Source organism: Erinaceus europaeus, chromosome 13 (assembly GCF_950295315.1).
Source record: "Erinaceus europaeus chromosome 13, mEriEur2.1, whole genome shotgun sequence".
Lineage (NCBI taxonomy): Eukaryota > Metazoa > Chordata > Mammalia > Eulipotyphla > Erinaceidae > Erinaceus > Erinaceus europaeus.
The window spans coordinates 96779250-96800079 of record NC_080174.1 but is presented as its reverse complement, the minus strand read 5'-3'; the positions used below and the strand labels follow the sequence as shown (position 1 = coordinate 96800079).

General features: G+C 42.3%; 1 protein-coding gene and 1 long non-coding RNA gene across 2 annotated transcripts in view; one reads left to right on the top strand and one right to left on the bottom strand.

Moving 5' to 3' along the window:
* LOC107523087 (zinc finger protein 709-like) overlaps positions 1–20830 on the bottom strand; it is a 424510-nt gene that overhangs the window by 207909 nt on the left and 195771 nt on the right. The window lies entirely within an intron of this gene.
* Positions 19718–20830, top strand: part of LOC132542441 (uncharacterized) — a 242382-nt gene continuing 241269 nt past the window's right edge. Inside the window, exon 1 of the long non-coding RNA XR_009553452.1 lies at positions 19718–20806. This is a non-coding gene — a long non-coding RNA (uncharacterized LOC132542441). The remainder of the gene's footprint in view (positions 20807–20830) is intronic.

Here is a 20830-nt window from a genome sequence, read left to right as displayed (position 1 = left end):
AGAGCTCTCCTACATTCTTCCTCTGTCACTGGCCTGGAAATCCTACCCTCACCTGAAATTCCCAGGATTAAAGCAGCCTTCTTGCAGAGCTCATGCCAGGTATGTCTTCAAGCTGCCATCTTGGCTCTACCCCCCCCTCCATGTCACTGTTTTAATACAGATCTCTGAGAAATATTTAGGTGAGGCTTCAATTAAATAAAAAAACTAATAGACATTTTACTAGATTTATTCTTTTAAAAATATATTTTATTTTCCTTTTTTGTTGTCCTTGTTTTTTATTGTAATTATAGTTGTTGTTGTTGTTGTCATCGTTGTTAGAGAGAAATGGAGAGAGAAGGGGAAGACAGAGAGGGGCAAAGAAAGACACCTGCAGACATGCTTCACCTCCTCTGAAGTGACTGCCTGCAGATGGGGAGCCAAGGGCTCAAACCGGGATACTTAGGCTGGTCCTTGAGCTTCATACCACATGCACTTAACCTGCTGTGCTACTGCCTGACTCCCATTTTACTAGATTTTTGTGAATGCTTTTGTTGAAGAAAAATTAAAAGGTTGAAAGAGATGTCAGTAGAATTTATGGGCTTTGTCATGGTCCTAATAGGCAGGATAACTCACTACATGTTTCCATAGCCTCTTCTGTTTCCATTGCACAGCCTAGGGTATTGTACCTTGTATTCACTACAGTATCTTCCATCTAGGGGCCATACTGTCCAGTGAAGAGGCTGTGCTGCTAGATTTAAACAGAGTCTCAAGCTATTGCTGTGATTGATCTTCCATTTTCTGGCCTGAAAGACATTCAGGGAAAGAGGAAGAGATGACGGTTTCTTGGGTAAGTGACTTGACCCACATCAGATTCTGTTTCTTTTTCCTCTTGAATAAGTTGTATTTTAATTGATACATGTTTAATTTACTGTTTCTGTTTTGCCCATCATATTTCTTTCTGTATCTCTGTCTCTTTCTTTATCTTTCTGTCAGGACACTGCTCATCCCTGACTTATGTTGGGTCAGGGAATAGAACCTGGAACCTGAGAGCCTCAGGCAGAAACTTTATGTTATCTCCCTCACCCTTGTACTTCTCTTTTCACTTAATCTTTTTTTGTTGTTTAATTTTTATTGATAAAATGGAAACACTGACAAGACCATAGGATAAGAGGGTTACAATTCCATACAGTTCTCACCACCAGAATGCCATATCCCATTCCCTCCCCTGATAGCTTTCCTATATTCTTTATTCCACTTTATTCCATTTGTGGAATCATCCACAAATGAGGTTCATTAGAATACATACATCCTAATATTAAGAGTCTTTATTTACTCTCTTTAATTTTTTTATTTATGAAAAAGAAACACTGATAAAACCACAGAATAAGAGGGGTACAACTCCACACAATTCCCATTACCAGAATTTAGTATCCCATCCCTTCCCCCTGATAGTTTTCCTATTCTTTAACCCTCTGGAAGTATGGACCCAAGGTCATTGTGGGATGCAGAAGGTGGAAGGTCTGGCATCTGTAATTGCTTCCCCGCTGAACATGGGCATTGACAGGTCAACCCATACTCCCAACCTGCCTCTATCTTTCCCTAGTGGAGCAGGCTTCTGGGGAATGGGGGCTCCAGGACACATTTGCATGGTAATTTGTCCAGGGAAGTCTGGTTGGCATCATGCTAGCATCTGGAACATGGTGGCCGGAAAGAGAGTTAACATATAAAGCCAGACAAATTGTTGAGTAATCATGAACCTAAAGGCTGGAATAGTGCAGAAGAAGAGTTGGGGGGGCTTTCTCTATTTTGTAGGTATTTAGTAGTCATATTTTAGTTATATTTCATAGGACCTGTGGCTATACTAGTTTCTTTTCCTGAGCCTGTAATCTAATATGCAGGTGGATCCCAGTTATTCTCTGGGGAGATGATGTCATGGCTGGAAAAAGGACCAGAAAGCTGGATCAGGACAGAGAGTAGCTCCCAAATATGGGAAAGGTATGTAAGTATTGTTGACTGTAAACTCCATGGATTTGACGTGATCTGGGGCCCATATTCAGCTTAGGAGCCTATGTGACGTCTGCATCGCTATAGATTTGAGCTCACATTCTGTGGTCATGAGTAGCAAGGTTCCAAGCTGGCCTAATATCAGGACCCATCTTCCTCAGGTGGTAGGTAGGTAGGTAGGTAGAGTATGTTGTCCAGCCTCCCTTCAGAGGATGGAACCTTCTCTACCGTTGTTGATCCAAGTTGAGGGCAAGGTCCTATGAGGGCCCACAAAGGGGTCTATTTTGTTGTTTCTGATAGAGATGACTGGTATCAGAAGTTCTCACCATAGCAATCAGACAAGAGAAAGGAATCAAAGGAATACAGGTTGGAAGGGAAGGAGTCAAGCTCTCACTATTTGCAGTTGATAGCATAGCATACATAGAAAAACCTAAAGAACCCAGTAGAAAGTTTTTGAAGTTATAAGGCAATATAGCAAGGTGTCAGGTTACAAAGTCAGTGTACAAAGGTCAGTGGTATTTCTTTATGCAAACAGTAAATCCAAAGAAGAGGATATCTAGAATTCACTCTCATTTACTGTTGCAGCAATATCAATAAAATACCTAGGAATAAACCTGACCAAAGAAGTGAAAGACTTGTATACTGATAACTGAATCAGTATTCAAAGAAATAGAAAGTGATAGGGGCTGGATGGTGACACACCTGGTTGAGCACACATGCTACAGTGTGCAAGGACCCAGGTTTGAGTCCCTGGTTGCCACCTGCAAGGGGAAAACTTCACAAGTGGTGATGCAGAGCTGCAGGTTCCTCTCTGTCTCTCTTCCTCTCTAGCCCCCCCTTCCCTCTCAATTTCTGGCTGTCTCTATCCAATAAATAAATAAATTTTAAAAATGTTAAAAAATAAATAGAAGGGAGTTGGGCGGTAGCACAGCAGACTAAGCGCACGTGGCACAAAGTGCAAGGACCCGGGTTCGAGTCCCCGGCTCCCCACCTGCAGGTGAGTCACTTCACAGGCGGTGAAGCAGGTCTGCAGGTGTCTTTCTTTCGTCCTCTCTATCTTCCCCTCCTCTCTCCATTTCTCTCTGTCCTATCTAACAATGACATAAATAACAAACAACAATAGTAACTACAACAATAAAAGACAACAAGGGCAACAAAAGGGAAAATAAATAAATATAAAAAATTTTTAAAAATAAATAAATAAAAAATAATAACAAATCAATGGGACTACATCAAATTGAAAAGCTGTACAGCCAAAGAAACTATCACACACAGAGACCCTTCACAGAATGGGAGATCTTCACATGCCATACATCAGATAAAAAATGAATAATCAAAACATATAAAGAGCTCAGCAAACTTAGAAAAAAAATAAAGCAAATGTCCCCATCCAAAAATGGGCAGATGATAGGAACAGAATATTCACAACAGAAGAAATCCAAATGGCTAACAAAAACATGAAGATTTGCTCCAGGTCACTGATTGTGAAAGAAATGCAAATAAAGACAACTTTGAGCTAGCACTTCACCCCTGTGAGAATGTCATACATCAAAAAGGAGATCAAATGTCATACATCAAAAACAAATGCTGGAGAGGCTGTGGGGACAGAGGAACCCTTCTGCACTGCTGGTGGGAATGTAAATTGGTCCAGCCTCTATGGAGAGCTGTCTGGAGAACTCTCACAAGGCTAGACATGAACCTTCCATATGACCCAGTAATTCCTCTCCTAGGGATATATCCCAAGGACACCATAACACCCAACCAAAAAGATATGTATACACCTATGTTCATAGCAGCAGAATTTGTATTAGCTAAAACCTGGAAGCAACCAGGTGCCCAACAACAGATGTGTGGTTGAGAAAGCTTTGGTATATATACACAATGGAATACAATGCAGCTATTTAGAACAGTGAACCCACCTTCTCTGACTTATCTTGGATGGAGCTGGAAGGAATTTTCTCTCTTTTTTAATGTAGATTTTTAAAATATTTGTTTATTTAATAAAGGATTGGGACTGAGAGAAATGGATGGGGCAGGGGAGATAGAAAGGAAGAGAGATAGAAACCCACAGCCCTGCTTCACATTTCATGAAGCTTTCCTGCTGTAGGTGGGGTGAAGGGGCTTGAACTGGATCTTTGCACACTATAAAGTGAACACTTAACCAAGTGTGCCACCACTTGACCCCCAGCCTTCTTTTTATCTCTACCCAGCAATCTATGTGGGATGAACAATTCTTATGTTGATTAGTGGTGTAGAACTGTTGAAATGTTTTAATTTTTGCAGATAAAAGTAATGGCATTAATCCAGTATTCCTACTGAGAAAGATGTCTGTCCTGGGATATCAGAGAGCTAACACAATTCTGCTTAGTTTCCATGTGTGCTTTATAAACTCTGTCTAAGATATTATAAAATTCAGTAAATCTACAAAAGAGTAATAAACCAGAATTACTTATTATTTTTATTAAATGAAATTTTGGGTGCCGTGGACCACCACAGTGGATGAGCAGCAGGAGGGTCAGGGGTCTTGAAGGCAACCTCCCAGGTAGGTCAGGAGTTGGCGCGAGGGAGAACAGATAGACACCACACTCTATTGGAGGGTGAATCTGGACTCATTTTAATAGTGAAACTACATTAGCTTTTATACTTTTTTCAGGTTACATTCAGGTCGCCTAGACAACTAGCTCATAAGGAAGTAGCAATAATAAGCATCATTAGTCTTGTGGTTTTGGCAAGCTATATGTTACTCCCCTATTTCTGTAAAGAATGGTACAATACTTAGTATCACCCTGTTCTCAGGGGAGGTCATACCCAGAATTGTTTTAGTCTTTCACTTCTTTGGTTAGATTTACTCCTAGATATTTTATTGTTTTAGTTGCTATGGTAAAAGGAATTGATTTCTGGATTTCAATTTCTTCTAGCTTAGTGTTTGCATAGAGGAATGCCACTGACTTTTGAATGTTAATTTTGTAGCCTGACACCTTACTGTATTGCCTGATGATTTCCAAAAGCTTCTTGCTGGATTCCTTAGGTTTTTCTGTGTGTACTATCATGTCATCTGCAAATAAGGAGAGTTTGACTTCTTCTCTTCCAATCTGTATTCCTTTAATTCCTTGCTCCTGCATGATTGCTATGGCAAGAACTTCCAACATTGTGTTGAATAGTAATGGTGATAGTGGGCAGCCCTCTCTAGTACCTGATCTGAGTGGAAATGCTTCCAGTTTTTTACCATTGAGTATGACGGTGGTGTCCCGTCCCGCAGGACCTTCAACGTGGGTTATCCTAGGAGAGGAAGTGAGGACAAGGACAAGAGGGAGAGGACAAGAGATGCAAGAGAAATGAGACAACTCAAGATTCTGATCAAGTTTGTTTATTAGCACAAAAGGTGCTGTTTTTAAGGCCGGGGCAAGGGGGGAGTTAGCAGTTGGGGACTGCTGATTGAAGTGGTGTGTTGTCATGGTGATCAGCCATTATCTGGAAGGTCCTGGGTGATTCATGGGGAAGTGGAGTTGGGAGACAGGAACTTATCTTTTAAGCAAGGCTGTCTGTGAACAAAGACTCTAAGGAGTAGGGAAGCAGGAACTTATCTTTTAGGCAAGGCCTTTTGTGAACAAAGACTCCTTGGTCAAGCCAATAGCAACCTTGAGGGCACATTGAGGGCACATGTGGCTCCCCACATGATGTCCCCCATATATATATATATATATATATATATATATATATATATATATATATATGCATGTTTTGATGTTTGGCAGAATTTATTTTGTGGCAGGGTGGACTGTGCCTGTCTTAGGTTGGGGATCAGCCTTCCGTCTTACCCGTCATTAGAACACCTGGTCATTTTTTGCCCAGTAGTAACTGGTGCCCTGTCTTAGGTTGACTGGATAGCGCTAGTTTCCCCTTTACCCGTCATTGGCTAGCCATCCCTCTACATGGTGGATGTTCTGATGGAGGGGGGCAAATCCTCCACAGCAACTCCATTTTCTGCCATGTCTAGCCTGTTATAGTGAACTTGTATAGGTTGCATTTTTATGGCATCGATCTGTTGCTGCAAAAAGGCCATGAGCTTGTTAAGAATTATAGGACCTACCATGAGCAGAAGAAGTAAAACAAGCAAGGGTCCCACAACTTCGAGCAGCCAGGTAAAGAAGGGGGAATTTATCCATTGGTATGAAGAGGTGGGATCATATCTATTTCATAGTTCTTGACTGAGTGTTTGTAGGTTTTTAACATTTTCTTCTATGATCCCTGATTCATTAATGTAAAAGGAACATTCTTCTTGTAGGGCTAATCAGGTCCCCCCCTCTCTCCATGGTAAGCAGGTCAAGGGCTCATCTGTTTTGTAAGGTAACTTGCTAGGGATGTAATCTGTCTCTGTAGTGACTCAAGACTGGTAGAGTCTATAACCTGTTGTAATTTGTCAGAAAATTCATGGGAGGAATATATAGAGTGTCTTAGCGCACCACCAGCAAGTCTAAGGGAAGCAGTCAGTGGATGTGGTCCAGGGGAAGAAACATAGCACATCTGGTCCTCTGGTGGTTGTCAGCACCAACTGATGAAATTTTTCTTCTTCATAGAGGGTCAGCTGTGGAACAAGCGAAACTAGGAGGCAAGGACCAGGTAGAGAAGAACTGACATGAAAATATAGGGTGGTGTTGCACCAATACACAGAGGAGGTGCATACACATTAGAAGTTAAGGTGAGGGTCCTCGTACATGAGGAATATTGGGAGAAAAGTGAGAGGTTAATAAACATGTAAGGATGAAGTCAGAGCCAATGGCTTCTGTATAAAGAGGAATTGAAGTCAGTAGTGGTAGGTCAGCAGAAAGAGAAGACCTGGATAGGCTGGTGAGGTTAGCTGGAGTATATGCTGGCATGGTGTCCTTTTTGGTAAGGACTTGCCAACAGGGACTCTGTGGATTTTGCAAGAGCAATAATGTCACCTACCATAATAAAAAGAAAACAAACATGGACATCCAGTGTTAAAAAAAAAAAAGAAAAAAGAAAAAAATGTGTCTCTATGACTGGAAGAGTGGGTGGCTTTGCCAATGAGATATAATAAATGGACAATTCAAATTTTTGTAAATATTAAGAAGGTTTAGCATAGTTACTTCATTGACACTTTAGCCAACTGCATATTGGGGGGTGCATTCCCCTTTTTTTATTAATTGAGCTTAAGGGTTATAGTATAGGGAATACTGTAATGAGAGTAATGTTCTAAAGGAAACAAAAATACATGGATTGGATATCTATTGAAGCAAAACAGGAAAGCATATGGCTCATAAGGTTTTTGAGCTTTTTCTTGTCTGAGCTGTAGCCCACATAAATTTGGAAAAAGTACCAATTGAGAAGAAAAAGTTTTTGTTTACTAAACATGGGCAGATGAGTTACATCAATCTGTCAGAGAGCATTGGCTTTTATCAGTGGGGATTAATCTTAAAAGTCTGAATAGCAGGATCTTAATTAAACAATGCAGGAGCCAGTAAAGTGCTCTCACTATGGCAGGTCATGTGTTAAAATTTAAGGGGCTTGTAAAAAAATGAGAAAAATTTTAGGATATGAGTGACTTTAGGAGTCATCACACACCCATAAATAAAAAAGGAAAAATGTTTAGTTTTAAATCTTACCATATGAGCAGTCAGTTCTTCATGTGCAGAGTGTACCTGTAATCATTTACTTAGGAAGAAAACTGTACCAAGTTAGAAGTTTACTATAATTGATGATTTAATGGTTAGAATTGGCTTGAGTTCCTTCATATGATTTTAGAAGGCTCTTTATTAAAATAGACCAGTATGCTATAGAAAGTCAATACCTAATGTATTGACATGATAAAATGTTTACTTTTGTTTTTAATCACTTAAACAATTTTAAGTAAAATGTTAAACTTAGTTTGTTAGGATCTTAGCTTATCAAAGCTTATCACACCCTTAGGGCAGCTATGAACAAGGGTGGGTACACAACTTAATTGATCTTGCACTTTGATCTGGATAGGTAACTTAAAAGGCTAAGATAAACTGCATAGCTGAAATGTTAAAATAAATTTTTACTGTTACATTTCTTTTAGATGACAATTTTACACTAAATAATTTTGTTGAATCAAGTCTGCCGAATAAAAATTTTTTTATCAGGCCAGGAATCTTTTTTGATAATAGTTACATCAGCATCCATGTCTATGAGTCCTTCAAATTCTTTTCCATCTAGCCAAAGTTTTAACATGGGTTTATTGTTAGAGACAGTTTGTACCCAATATGTATCAGAGGAGCCAAGCCCTTTATCTTCCCAGGTTGTCTTGCAGCTGGGGTTGTCTGTGGATGTCAAGGGTAAGAGGAGTAGCTGAGCCGCCCGCTGACCCTTTGTAATTGTAGTGACCCCATATGGGGAGGAGATCATGAGCTTAATTTCTCCTGTATAATCATTATCAACAACACCTGGGGTGATGAATAAGCCTTTAAGGATTGTGCTGCTCCTTCCTAATAATAATCCAAACATATGAGGGGTGAGCGGGCCCTAAACGCCGGTGGGCAAGGGCTGTATACCCATGTCTGGAGTTTAGACTGTGTCAGTGGTGGCACAGAGGTCCAGTATTGCACTCCCTGGGGTTGCTCTAAAGAGATCTGAGGCAAATTGTTAGCAGAAGGGACAAACCTCACTGCCCCAAGGGCTTGTCTCAGGTGGCGGGCCTGGGGCACACATTATGACACAGGCTTATGCAGTTACCCCACATAATCAAAACAGGGCCTGCTTTCAGTGCAGTCGCCAAGGGCATTGGCATAACCAATGTCCAGATAAGCTGGAACCATAAGTCAGGACAACCACGCCTCCAGTCAGGGCAACCACACCTTCAGTCAGGGAGCCAGAGGCCACAAACACCTTGTCCTAGATGTCAGAAAGGTTTTCACTGGATGAGAAATTGTTGGTCCAAATTTCATAAAGATGGCACGCCCCTGAATGGTACAAATTTGGGGCCTGAGATTTCGTGGACCACTCCTGTTTTAGAACAAGGTCACCCTACTATGACAGTAAGGATTGGCAATATTCCTTTTAAATTTTTGATTGACACAGGGGCAGAAAAGACTATTTTAAGGCAAGCAGAGGTTCCCCAAAATTGGGAACTCCTCCCAGGACCCCATTTACATGGAGTTGGAAGGTTGATCCAAGCCTTTCTCACAAGAGATTCACTCATGTGGGAAGACCCTGAAGGGACTACCGGACACTTCCGCCCTTTGGCAGCTGATATTAGCACCAGCCTACTGGGCAGGGATCTTCTGGAATGTCTTGATGTTAGGATATCCACAGATGCCTCTGCAGAGTGTAACACCCACTCCTGCGAGACTAGATCTAATCAGCACCCCCAATACTAACAGCCACTGTTCGTAATCAAATTCTCTGCTTAGACTGGCTTTCTTTTTCTTTTTTCTTTTTGCCAGGTATGTGGGGAGGCCTGGGGACCCAGTGCGGTGGGTGTGGTTCTCTCCCTGTACTATCTCCAGGAGGTCTTACTAAATTCTGTACAAGCATAATTTACTGTTGCTAGGGAAATGAGAAACTTCCGAAAGCTACACCAGCAACAAAACAGAAAGGATGTAGGAGGTCACATGCTGGGGTCTCTGATCTCTGGGATCTTACAGGTTTTCGCTGTTGGTTGTTTTTAATGAGAGGAAGAAACATGCAAAACAACACTACCATCTAAGGTGTTTCACTTGTTTTATTTTGTCTTTTTGTTATGGGGAGTTGGAGATCAGACCGAGGATTTCATGCATGCAAGACATGCTGTTTAATGCTCAGCTACCACCATGAGCCCCCAAATTTCATTATCTTTTTAAAATATGTATTTTTACTTTTTTATTTTTCTTTTTGAAAATTTTTATTGTTTTAATAATGATTGACAAGATTGTAGAATAAGAGGGGTACAATTCCATAAGTTCCCAACACTAGAGTTCCGTATCCCATCCATTTGGAAGGTTCCCTATTCTTTTTTTTTTTTAATTTCTTTATTGGGGAATTAATGTTTTACATTCAACAGTAAATACAATAGTTTGTACATGCATAACATTCCCCAGTTTCCCATTTAACAATACAATCCCCACTATGTCATTTATCATCCTTCATGGAACTGTATTCTCCCCACGATATGCCAATTCCATTTCAGGTTCTACTTCTGTTTTCTTTTCTGCTCTTGTTTTTCAACTTCTTCCTGAAAGTGAGATCATCCCATAGTCATCCTTCTGTTTCTGACTTATTTCACTCAACATGATTTTTTCAAGGTCCATTCCAAGATCGGCTGAAAACGTTGAAGTCACCATTTTTTACAGCTGAGTAGTATTCCATTGTGTATATATACCACAACTTGCTCAGCCAGTCATCTGTTGTTGGACACCTGGGTTGCTTCCAGGTTTTGGCTATTATAAATTGTGCTGCCAAGAACATATGTGTACACAGATCTTTTTGGATGGTAGTGTTGGGTTCCTTAGGATATATCCCCAGGAGAGGAATTGCAGGGTCATAGGGTAGGTCCATTTCTAGCCTTCTGAGAGTTCTCCAGACTGTTCTCCACAGAGGCTGGACCAATTGACATTCCCACCAGCAGTGTAGGAGGGTTCCTTTGACCCCACATCCTCTCCAGCATTTGCTGCTGTTACCTTTTTTGATGTATGACATTCTCACAGGAGTGAAGTTGTCTTTATTTGCATTTCTCTGACAATCAGAGACTTGGAGTATTTTTTCATATGTTTCTCGGCCTTTTGGATCTCTTCTATGGTGAACATTCTGACCAAGACCTCCCCCCATTTTTGGATGGGGTTATTTGTTGTTGAGTCTAGCAAGCTCTTTGTGTTAGTTATTAAATTCTTATCTGATGTATGGCATGTAAAGATCTCCCATTCTGTGAGGGGTCTCTTAGTTTGGGTAGTGGTTTCTTTTGCTATGAAGCAGCTTTTTAATTTGATGTAGTCCCATAGGTTTATACTTGTCTTAGTGTTCTTTGTAATTGGATTCGTTTCATTGAAAGTGTCTTTAAAATTTATGTGGAAAAGAGTTCTGCCAATATTTTCCTCTAAGTATCTGATAGTTTGTGGTCTAACATCCAAGTCCTTGATCCACTTGGAATTTACTTTTGTATTTGGTGAAATACAATGATTCAGTTTCATTCTTCTGCATGTTTCAACCCATTGTTTCCAACACCATTTGTTGAAGAGACTCTACTTTCCCCATTTAATAGTCTGGGCACCTTTGTCAAAGATTAGATGTCCATAGGTGTGGGTCCTCATTTCTGGGCTCTCAATTCTATTCCACTGGTCAATGTGTCTATTCATGTTCTAGTACCAAGCAGTTTTGATGACAAGGGCCCTATAATACAGTTTGAGATCTGGGAGTGTGATGCCTCCAGTTCTTTTCTTTTTTCTCAAGATTGTTTTGGCAATTCTAGCTCTTTTCTGGTTCCAGATAAACATTTGTAGCATTTTTTCTATTCTCCTAAAAAATGTGCTTGGGAGCTTGATGGGGATAGCATTAAATTTGTAGATGGCTCTGGGTAATGTATTCATTTTGATGATGTTAATTCTACAACCCATGAACATGGAATATCTTTCCACTTCTTTGTGTCTTTTTCAATTTCTTTGAGTAGCGACTCATAATTTTCAGTATACAAGTATTTCACTTCTTTGGTTAGATTTACTCCTAGATATTTTATTGTTTTTGTTGCTATAGTAAAAGGAATTGATTTCTGGATTTCAATTTCTTCTAACTTAGTGTTTGCATAGAGGAATGCCACTGACTTTTGAATGTTAATTTTGTAGCCTGACACCTTACTGTATTGCCTGATGATTTCCAAAAGCTTCTTGCTGGATTCCTTAGGTTTTTCTGTGTGTACTATCATGTCATCTGCAAATAAGGAGAGTTTGACTTCTTCTCTTCCAATCTGTATCCCTTTAATTCCTTGCTCCTGCCTGATAGCTATGGCAAGAACTTCCAACACTATGTTGAATAGTAATGGTGATAGTGGGCAGCCCTGTGTAGTACCTGATCAGAGGGGAAATGTTGCCAGTTTTTCACCATTGAGTATGATGTTGACTGTAGGTCTGATATATATAGACTCCACTATCTTGAGGAATTTTCCATCTATTCCCATTTTTTGTAGTGTTTTGATCATAAAGGGATGTTGTATTTTGTCAAAGGCTTTCTCTGCATCTACTGATATGACCATGTGGTTTTTGGTCTTGCTTTTGTTGATATGGTGGATCACATTGATTGACTTACATATATTAAACCAACCTTGCATGCCTGGGATAAACCCCACTTGGTCATGATGAACAATCTTTTTGGTATACTGCTGTATCCGGTTGGCTAGAATTTTGTTCAGTATTTTCGCATCTATGTTCATCAGAGATATTGGTCTGTAGTTTTCTTTTTTGGTTGTGTCCCTGTCTGCTTTTGGTATCAGGGTGATGTTGGCTTCATAGAAGCTGGCAGGGAGTATTCCAGTGTCTTCAATCTTCTGGAAGACTTTTCAAAGTAGAGGTATTAGTTCTTCTTTGACGGTTTTGTAGAATTTATTTGTAAAACTATCTGGTCCAGGACTTTTATTTTTGGGGAGATTTTTGATAACTGTTTCAATTTCATTAGCTGTGATGGGCCTGTTCATGTTATCCACTTCCTCTTGACTTAGTTTTGGAAGTTTGTAGGTATCTAGGAAATCGTCCATTTCTTCCAGGTATTCTTAGTTGGTGGCATATAGTTGTTCATAGAAGCCTCGCATGATATGTTGAATTTCTGCAGTGTCTGTTGTGATATCTCCTCTTTCATTTAGTATCCGATTTATTTGGGTCTTCTCCTTTTTTTGGTTTATGAGTGTGGCTAAAGGTTTGTTGATTTTGTTCACTCTTTCAAAGAACCAACATTTATTTTTGTTGATCTTTTGTCCAAGTTTATAGCAACTTCATGCAGAATACAGGAAACAGCATCTCCCATGGCCTGTGCAAAATAGCCAGTTTCCACTGTTCCATTTTCTATTGTTAGCCATCCATGTGAGTCTGTGAACTTACTCCATGATAGCAAAACGGGACCCATGCTCAGTGTCCAGAGGGTACTGCCACATTCCCCTCCCCCCTGCCTCCGGGATGTGTAGAGCACTGTACATCTGAGTCAAGGCTGCAGGCAACAACGTCCTGCACACTTGTGCATCCAAAAGTACCATGATGGCAGCGTCTGGGGTCTCAGGACTGTGGCCCAATTACCCTAGTGTGTGTTGGGTGGGGAGAGGGCAGGGGTAGCTTTGGATCTGAGTGAGCTGAAGCCGGCCAGCTTGAAGTGGCTGCTGGGAGTAAGTCTAGGTTTTTAGTTGCTGGTGCTTCTTGAGTGACATTCAAGCTCAGTTTCTTGCTGGGCTATTTCCCCAGTTACACCATTTCTGGAAAGCCAATTGGACAGTGCTCCTGGCATTTAGAAATGTCTAGTTTTGATCTGCTGTTACTTTGGGGGTGTGTTTCTGTGTTGGATGGATCTGAGTATTATCCAATCAGGAGAGGAGGTGTGTTGGCAACAAGCATTTCATCCAATCATATTTTAAGCTATTGGAAGTGTAAACCTCCCATTCCATCTGGGTGGGTGGTGGTGAAAGAAGACAAGCCAGGAAGTAAAGCACACTAGTGACGCCATTCCTGGGGTCCTTACTTCTCAGCTCACCCTCACTTTCCTGCAATTAGGACTTAGAGAGGAGTCTTCAGGGAGTCCGGAGCTTGGACAGCCAATGGTGAGTGCAGTTCACCTGGACCAAGATGGGGAGAGCTGTACCTGAGAGCTGCTGCGATGCTGTGGGAAGCAGCCATGTGGCCAAGGCGCTCCTCCCCCAGTCATTCCGTCATGTGCACATTGCACCTGGTCTGCAGCCCCCTTGACCTCAGCCTCCTGGTCCATCGCAAGGGTCCCGGATTCAGTGTGCTCCTTGGGCAGGGAGTTGGAAACACCATTCATGTTCCAAAACTTTTCTCTGCCTGGCTGAAGTTGCAGAGTCCTGTGTTCAGGTTGTGGTCTGGGAACAAGAGGAAGAAGACAGAGGTCCCACCATGAAGATCCACTGGTGTGGTTATAAGCTGATTTCTACATGAGAGATCACCAGAGAATCAGTCATGTTTTAGGGAGGCAAGCACTGAGACAAATCAGAGAGAGAAAGAGACAAATACACAATTCAGACATATATCCTCCCAAGACAAAAAGAGAGGGGTGTTGGTTATCATTTCTCCTTTGGCTAATTCTGCTTGTTTCTATCTATCATGCCAGGTTTCCCTGCTCCATTGCTTAACGCTGTGGTCTATTTACATAATCACTGTTTTATCTGAGGCCTGCCTTGCCTGCAGGGCATTGGCTTAATCCCCACTGGTTAGATCCCCATTGGTTTAATCTCCACTGGTTCATGCACTCTTTTCGCTCTGCCCCCCTCTCCTAGTTACATCCTGTTTTCCACCCTACCACTTCTTTGAAAGTATAAAAGAATCTTCTTTTCTGATTAAAAACATTGGATTGCGTTCCCACTGTGCGAGTCCCAGAGTCTCTCTCCTGCAATGCTAGCTCTGCAGGAATTCCTGATCCCTCTCCCACTCAGCAGCCTAGGATGGCTCCAGTGAGCTCTCTCCAACCCAGAGAGCACGTGCTTGGGAAGAAGCATCCTCAGGCTATTCTGGCAGAGGGGAGTATTGAATTTTCTGATCTTCTAACTTTTGTTGTGGATTCAGGGAATGTTGAAGTGGAATTCCAAGGGGATGAATGTCAGCCATTGTCTTCTGGTGTGCACATCTGCATGTCTCTTTTTTATTTAATTTTTTGTCTGAACACTGATCAGCTCTGGCTGCTGGTGGTAGGGGTGATTGAACCTAGGTCTTTGGAACCTCAGGCTCTTAAGAGTGTCTTTGCAAAACCATTATGCTATTTATCCTCTAAGGGCAGGGCACCTGCACTATGACTACACTGATCCTGCGGGACATTTTTCCCATTTTTGTTGCTCTTGCTGTAGTTACTTGTTGTTTTCGATGGTTTAGGTTGTTTTTGCTGGGCTGGCTTCACGGGCGGGTAACAGACGACCAGGGACTCATGGTTGAGCTGTAGGCAGTATCTCTTTATTCATGCAGGGCGCAGCACAACCTAAGACGAGCTAAGCTAAACTCAAGTACAGTACTGTAAAACTCACAATGCTGTCTTTATAAATACTTGCCAAGTAAGGTGGAAACAGGATGTGACATAGAGAGGGTGGAAAGAAAAGTGACTGGTGAAAATCAGAGTGTGACAAAGAGGGGATCAGGGTGTGACAAGGAGAGGGGGTGGAGCAAAAACATATCATGAAACAGTGGGGATTGAACCAATGCCCTGGAGGGAGGTGCTTGTTAACAGCGGTTATGTAAATAGAATGAAGTGGTTATGTAAATAGAATAGTGTTAAGCAGGGGGGATTTAAACCAAATGAAACAAAAGGAGTCTCATGCATACCAACAGTTACTATTATTGTTGTCATAACTGTTGTTGGATAGGACCGAGAGAAATTGAGAGAGGGAGAGAGGACAGAATGGGAGAGAAAGATAAGACACCTGCAGACCTCATAAAATTATCTATACAAGAGTGTAATGTGATTATGTCAATTATCAGAGATTGCCTTTTGTTAATTACTGCAAGTCAAAGGTTCTCCTATTATTGGGTGTCTGCATTATATTCACTTTATCTCAGAAAGATTTGGACAACAGAAGTTGCTCAGCATCATTGTCTGAGGTCCATTATCTATCATTGGTTTGAATATTCTACACCCAGAACTTAGCAGGGACCTGCCACAGTGACTATGTAGATAAAAATATGCCCATAGTGGGGAGTTGGGCAGTAGTGCAGCGGGTTAAGCACATGTAGTGCAAAGCGCAAGGACCAGAATAAGGATCCCGGTTCAAGCCCACAGCTCCCCACCTGCAGGGAAGTCACTTCATAAGCAGTAAAGCAGGTCTGCAGGTGTCTGTCTTTCTCTCCCTTTTTCTGTCTTCCCCTCGTCTCTACATTTCTCTCTGTCCTGTGCAACAGTGACGACAACAATTATAACAATAAAACAAGGGCAACAAAAGGGAATAAATAAATAATGTAGGGGACTCTCGGGAAATGAAATAGCTTCCTTGGCCAGAGGGGTCACATGATTACATCTTTAGCCTATGGGCTTCTTGAATTTTTATGTCTCTGATGTTGTCTAGACTAGAAAAGATTTCAGCTATTATGTCCTGAAGGATGCTTTCTTCCCTACCTCTCTCCAACAAAGAGGTCATGTGTCCCCCATCTTCAGTTCAGTCAGATATTATTGCAAGTGGAGATTGAAAGTCAGACAGTAGTCAGACTCTGCAGGCCCTAACTTTAGGTATACACTTTAGGTACCAAGTTTCATGTCTCTTTAACTTGTTTAAGTTCCATGCTTAGTGTGTGAAAAACATAAAGCTTCTTTGTTTTTGCTTTTTTTACCAGAGCAGTGCTCTGTTTTCAGTTATGATGTTGGGGATTGAACTTGAGACCAGCATGCCTCTGGTGTGAACGTCTCTTGTATAAATCACTGTGCTAGGACTAGGTTGAGTAGATATATTTCACTGTTGCTTCTCCATCCTTCCTGGATATCTGTATAGACACGGTGTGCATGGATCTGCTAGGCACTGTCTTTAAAGATGTTTAATCAAAGATCAGACAGGAGCTCCATCAACAAGGTCCCCTGCTCCATCTGCCAACAGAGGGGTCACGTGTTCTCCATCATCAGCGCATGGGCTTCTTGAATCTTTGTCTTTGATGTTGTCTAGACTAGAGAAGTTTCAGCTTTTATGTCCTGAAGGATGCTTTCTTCCCTTCCCTCTCTTTCGAAGTCATCCCATAGGTCTCTGTTGTTATTTTCAGTATCTCTTAATCTCTTTTTGAGATATCTTCTTTTTAAAATTCTTTTATCTTTATTTATTGATTGGATAGAGACAGTTAGAAATCGAGAGGGAAGGGAGGGACAGAGAGGGTGAGAGACAGAGAGACACCTGCAGCACTGCTTCACCACTTGTGAAGCTTTCCCCCTGCAGGTCCTTGTGCATTGTAACGTGCACTCAACCAAGTGTGCCAACACCCAGCCCCCTCTTCTTTTTTAGTTGTCTCTAATTCATCCTCTATCTTGCTAATTCTGTCTTCAGCCTCATTGATTCTATTTTCTCTCCCCTCTACTGTTTTCTGGAAATCATCTATTTTGTTACCTTGTTCTGACACTGTTTTAGCTTGTTCAGCTAGTTGTGTTCTTAGCTCAGCTATATCAGCTTTCAGCTCTCTAATAACCTTGAGATAATTAGTGTTTTCTTCTAGTGTCTCATTTGTTGTTCCTATATTTCTGATGACAATTCTTTCAAACTCTTTACTCACTCCTGTGATTATTTCAATAGCTAGTTGTTAGGTTCGATAATCCAAGAAATTCACCAAGAGACCAGGGTGATGTAAAGACAAAGAACTTTATTTTACTAGCCTGGGATAGGGCTAAGGCCGAGAACCCACAGCTGTATTGGGTGCTCGATGTTGATTACAGTTTCTACTGGGCTACATATAGGGCTCAGGACAAGGGTTCTAAGTGACAAGCAGCATGTCAGCTTTATTGGCAGTTAAAAAATTTCCCCAAGCAACAGCAGGAGGAAGCGGGGGTAGGGGTTGTGACCTTTTGGTTATCTCCCCTTCTGCCTGGTCAGCAGGATGTAGCAGGTTAGGGGGTTGTGACTTTGTAGTTGTCTCTCCTCATCAGGAAATGTTTCCTCATTCCTGATTCTTGTCAAACAAGTGGCTTACAGGCCTCCCCAGGTGCCCATTTCTGCTCCAAACCTCCTTTTTCTGAGTCCCACCACTGCAAGTGACACCTGGCACCCAATGTGTCCCGCACTCATGCCCCGCAGGGTGGCCCAGCCTGAGGTCTAGAAAAGCCGCCCAGACACAGGTAAGTGGCAGCTGCCTGACTCTGCAGCCCCATGTCTCCCCCCACCATGGAATTTTTCTCGCTTTACGAGGAGATGTCCCAGACATTCTATTCTTTTCTCATGGGACAGGCTCTCTATCTTGGAGACGCTTTAATTGGAGCTGCACTGTGGTTTCTCTTGGCTATGTCTGCAACTTTCAGGATATGTATAAGGCGCCCTGCCAAAAGGTTAAGAGACCTTGAGGCTGAGATACAAGAGTTAAAGGATATGTTCTCGGCACTTAGACACCCTAAACCTTCTGCAGTTTGCCCCGAGAGTTCTGCTTCCGCAGACACGTGTTCGGTTTCTCCAGCAACCACTACTCCAGTGGCTTTCACTTCCATGACTCCTCCCCCCGCTGATACCTCGTCATTAAACCAAGTCCACACCTTCCCAGTAAATGTGGCCCCCAATAAACAAAACCCTCAGGTGTGGCATCCATACTTCTCCAGAGAACTCAGGCAGGCAGTGAAGGAGGATGGGATTCATGCCCCATGGACCAAGTGCATTTTACGAATCTTTTTCCAGCACCTTAATACCCCCAATATTGGAGGGGCTTAGCTCTTGCTGTGCTCCCAGACCCCTTTGCTCCTACAGTCTTCACTGATGGTGGAATAAAGGTACTGCTGCCCTTATATATTACCCAGACAAGCAATCACCTAAACCTCTCTTTACTGAGCTTCCTGATAATTCCCCTCAGTACAAAGAACTTTATGCTGTTTTCCTTGCATTAAAAGCTGTACCAGAATCCTTCAACCTTTTTTTCTGACAGTGTGTATACTGTTAACTTACTTCCATGGCTTGCTCATTCTTATGTGAAAATTGATAACAACCCACTTTCCCCTCTTTTGATTCAAATTGCCTCTATGCTCTGTTCTCGAACCCAACCACTGTATGTTCAACACCTTCATTCCCACAGCCCTCTTCCCTTACTAGATACTGGCCCCAGAGGTAGGAAACCCCCTTTGAGACATGAACCCCCCCCCAGAGGCAGGAGACACCCCCCAAAGACAGAAATGGGCACCAAGCCTCCCCTTGGCATCACACTGGCTCTTACTGCTCCCCTACTTGTCCCTTCCTGTTTTGTTATATCATTCAAGTTTATGCCCAAAATGTTTCTGCTCACCCCTATACCACTATTCCTCGGTCAGAGATGGAGTCTCTTACAGACATTGACCCATCTTAATGTGATGACTAGATAGAAAGATAGGGAAAGATGTAGAAAAATTGTGAGGAGATGGTGGAGCCTGGCAGAGCTTAACTTATGAGTCCCTCCAGGTAAGTCTCTCTACAGAGGGGTTGAGCACAGGAGGGGACACATAAATCTCACAAGATTGGCGGCCATGTAAGTCTTCCCTCCCCCACAAAAAATCCTACATCTTCCCACCTGAGCATGGCATTCCTTAAAAACATTTAAGCCTGCTCCACTCTAAATTTCCTATACTGCGGCCATTAGATATAAGGAAAGGGGGAGATGCTGGGAAATTGTGCAGATGCAGTCACATCTGCCATGTTGCCCCCTCGGGCTATTGCTAGTTCCCATGAGAGTTAGGACATTCTCGGAGAGCCTTTTCCGCCATGTTGTGCCCTCAGAGCATTGTCAATTCCCCGCGATTCTTCTTCTTCTAGCGTTTGCCCTTCTTCCGTAGCCAGTCAACAGCGTCAGGTTGAGCCTGAAGTAAAGTTTCGAGACCTCCTTTGAATCTAGAGAGGTGGCAGTCGTTGACTATGTGGGTCATAGTCTGTCTGTACCCGCGATAGTTGGAGTGCTTTGGTTCCTTCTCCCCCTTCCCATTCCCACAAGAGTTATTATCCTACCCTGGAGTGCTATGGTTACTCCTCCCCCTTCTCATTCTCACAAGAGCTATTCCCATAAAAGCCCTTCTTCTTCCGCACCTCTCTCTTGCCCACCTTTCACTTCAGTGATTAAACACAGGGAAGGTTGCTGTGTGAGGCGGCCATTTTTGCTACCTCCACGTGGTCCAAACTGCTGTTCTCTCACCCAACTCTGAGGTGCCAGCACAAATAAAGGATTGAGTTCCATTTCTGCTCCAAACCTCCTTTTTCTGCATCCCGCAGCCACAAGTGATGGGGCTTTTAGATGGACTCTAGCATAGATGATTGGCATTAAGACATTTCTGGCGCAAAGACACTGGTTCAAGCCCCAGGTCCCTCCTGCATGGGGAAAACTTTGCAAGTGGTGAAGCTCTGCTGCAGGTGTCTCTCTATCTCTCTCCCTCTCTTTTACCCTCTCCCTCTCTATTTCTGGCTGTCTCTATCCAATAAGTAAAGCTAATAATAATAATAAAGGGGAAAAAACCACATTTCTGCTCCTCCCCTGATCCCTTCAAGACATTTTATTCTATTTCTTTTTCTTCTTTTCATAGGAGCACTTATTGGATTACACTTCCAATGGTGCCAGTGATTGACCTTCAAACCGTGATGTCTCAGGGTTAAAGTTTTTTCTTTAACAAGTTTGTTACTTCCAAGCACCAGGCTCTGCATTTAACAAAATGGTTATTAGTTGGGGGTGGAGGGGAGATAGATAGCATAATGGTGACACAAAGAGACTCTCTGCCTGAGTCTCCAGAGTGCCAGGTGCAATCCTCTGTTCCACCAGAAGACAGAGTTGAGCTGTGTTCTAGTAAAACAAACAAACATAAATAGAAATAAATTAAATGGGCAGGGAAGAAACCATATGGTTATTCATGCAGAGAAACTCTAGTACTTTATCTCCAAATCTCAGGATTGCACCAGCATAATTAGAGCTGATCAGTAGTCTGGTAAGAAAAAAAAGCTGGGCTGGGTGGTGGTGCACTAGATGAGCGCACACGTCACAGCGCAAGGACTCAGGTTTGAGCTCCCGGGCCCCACCTG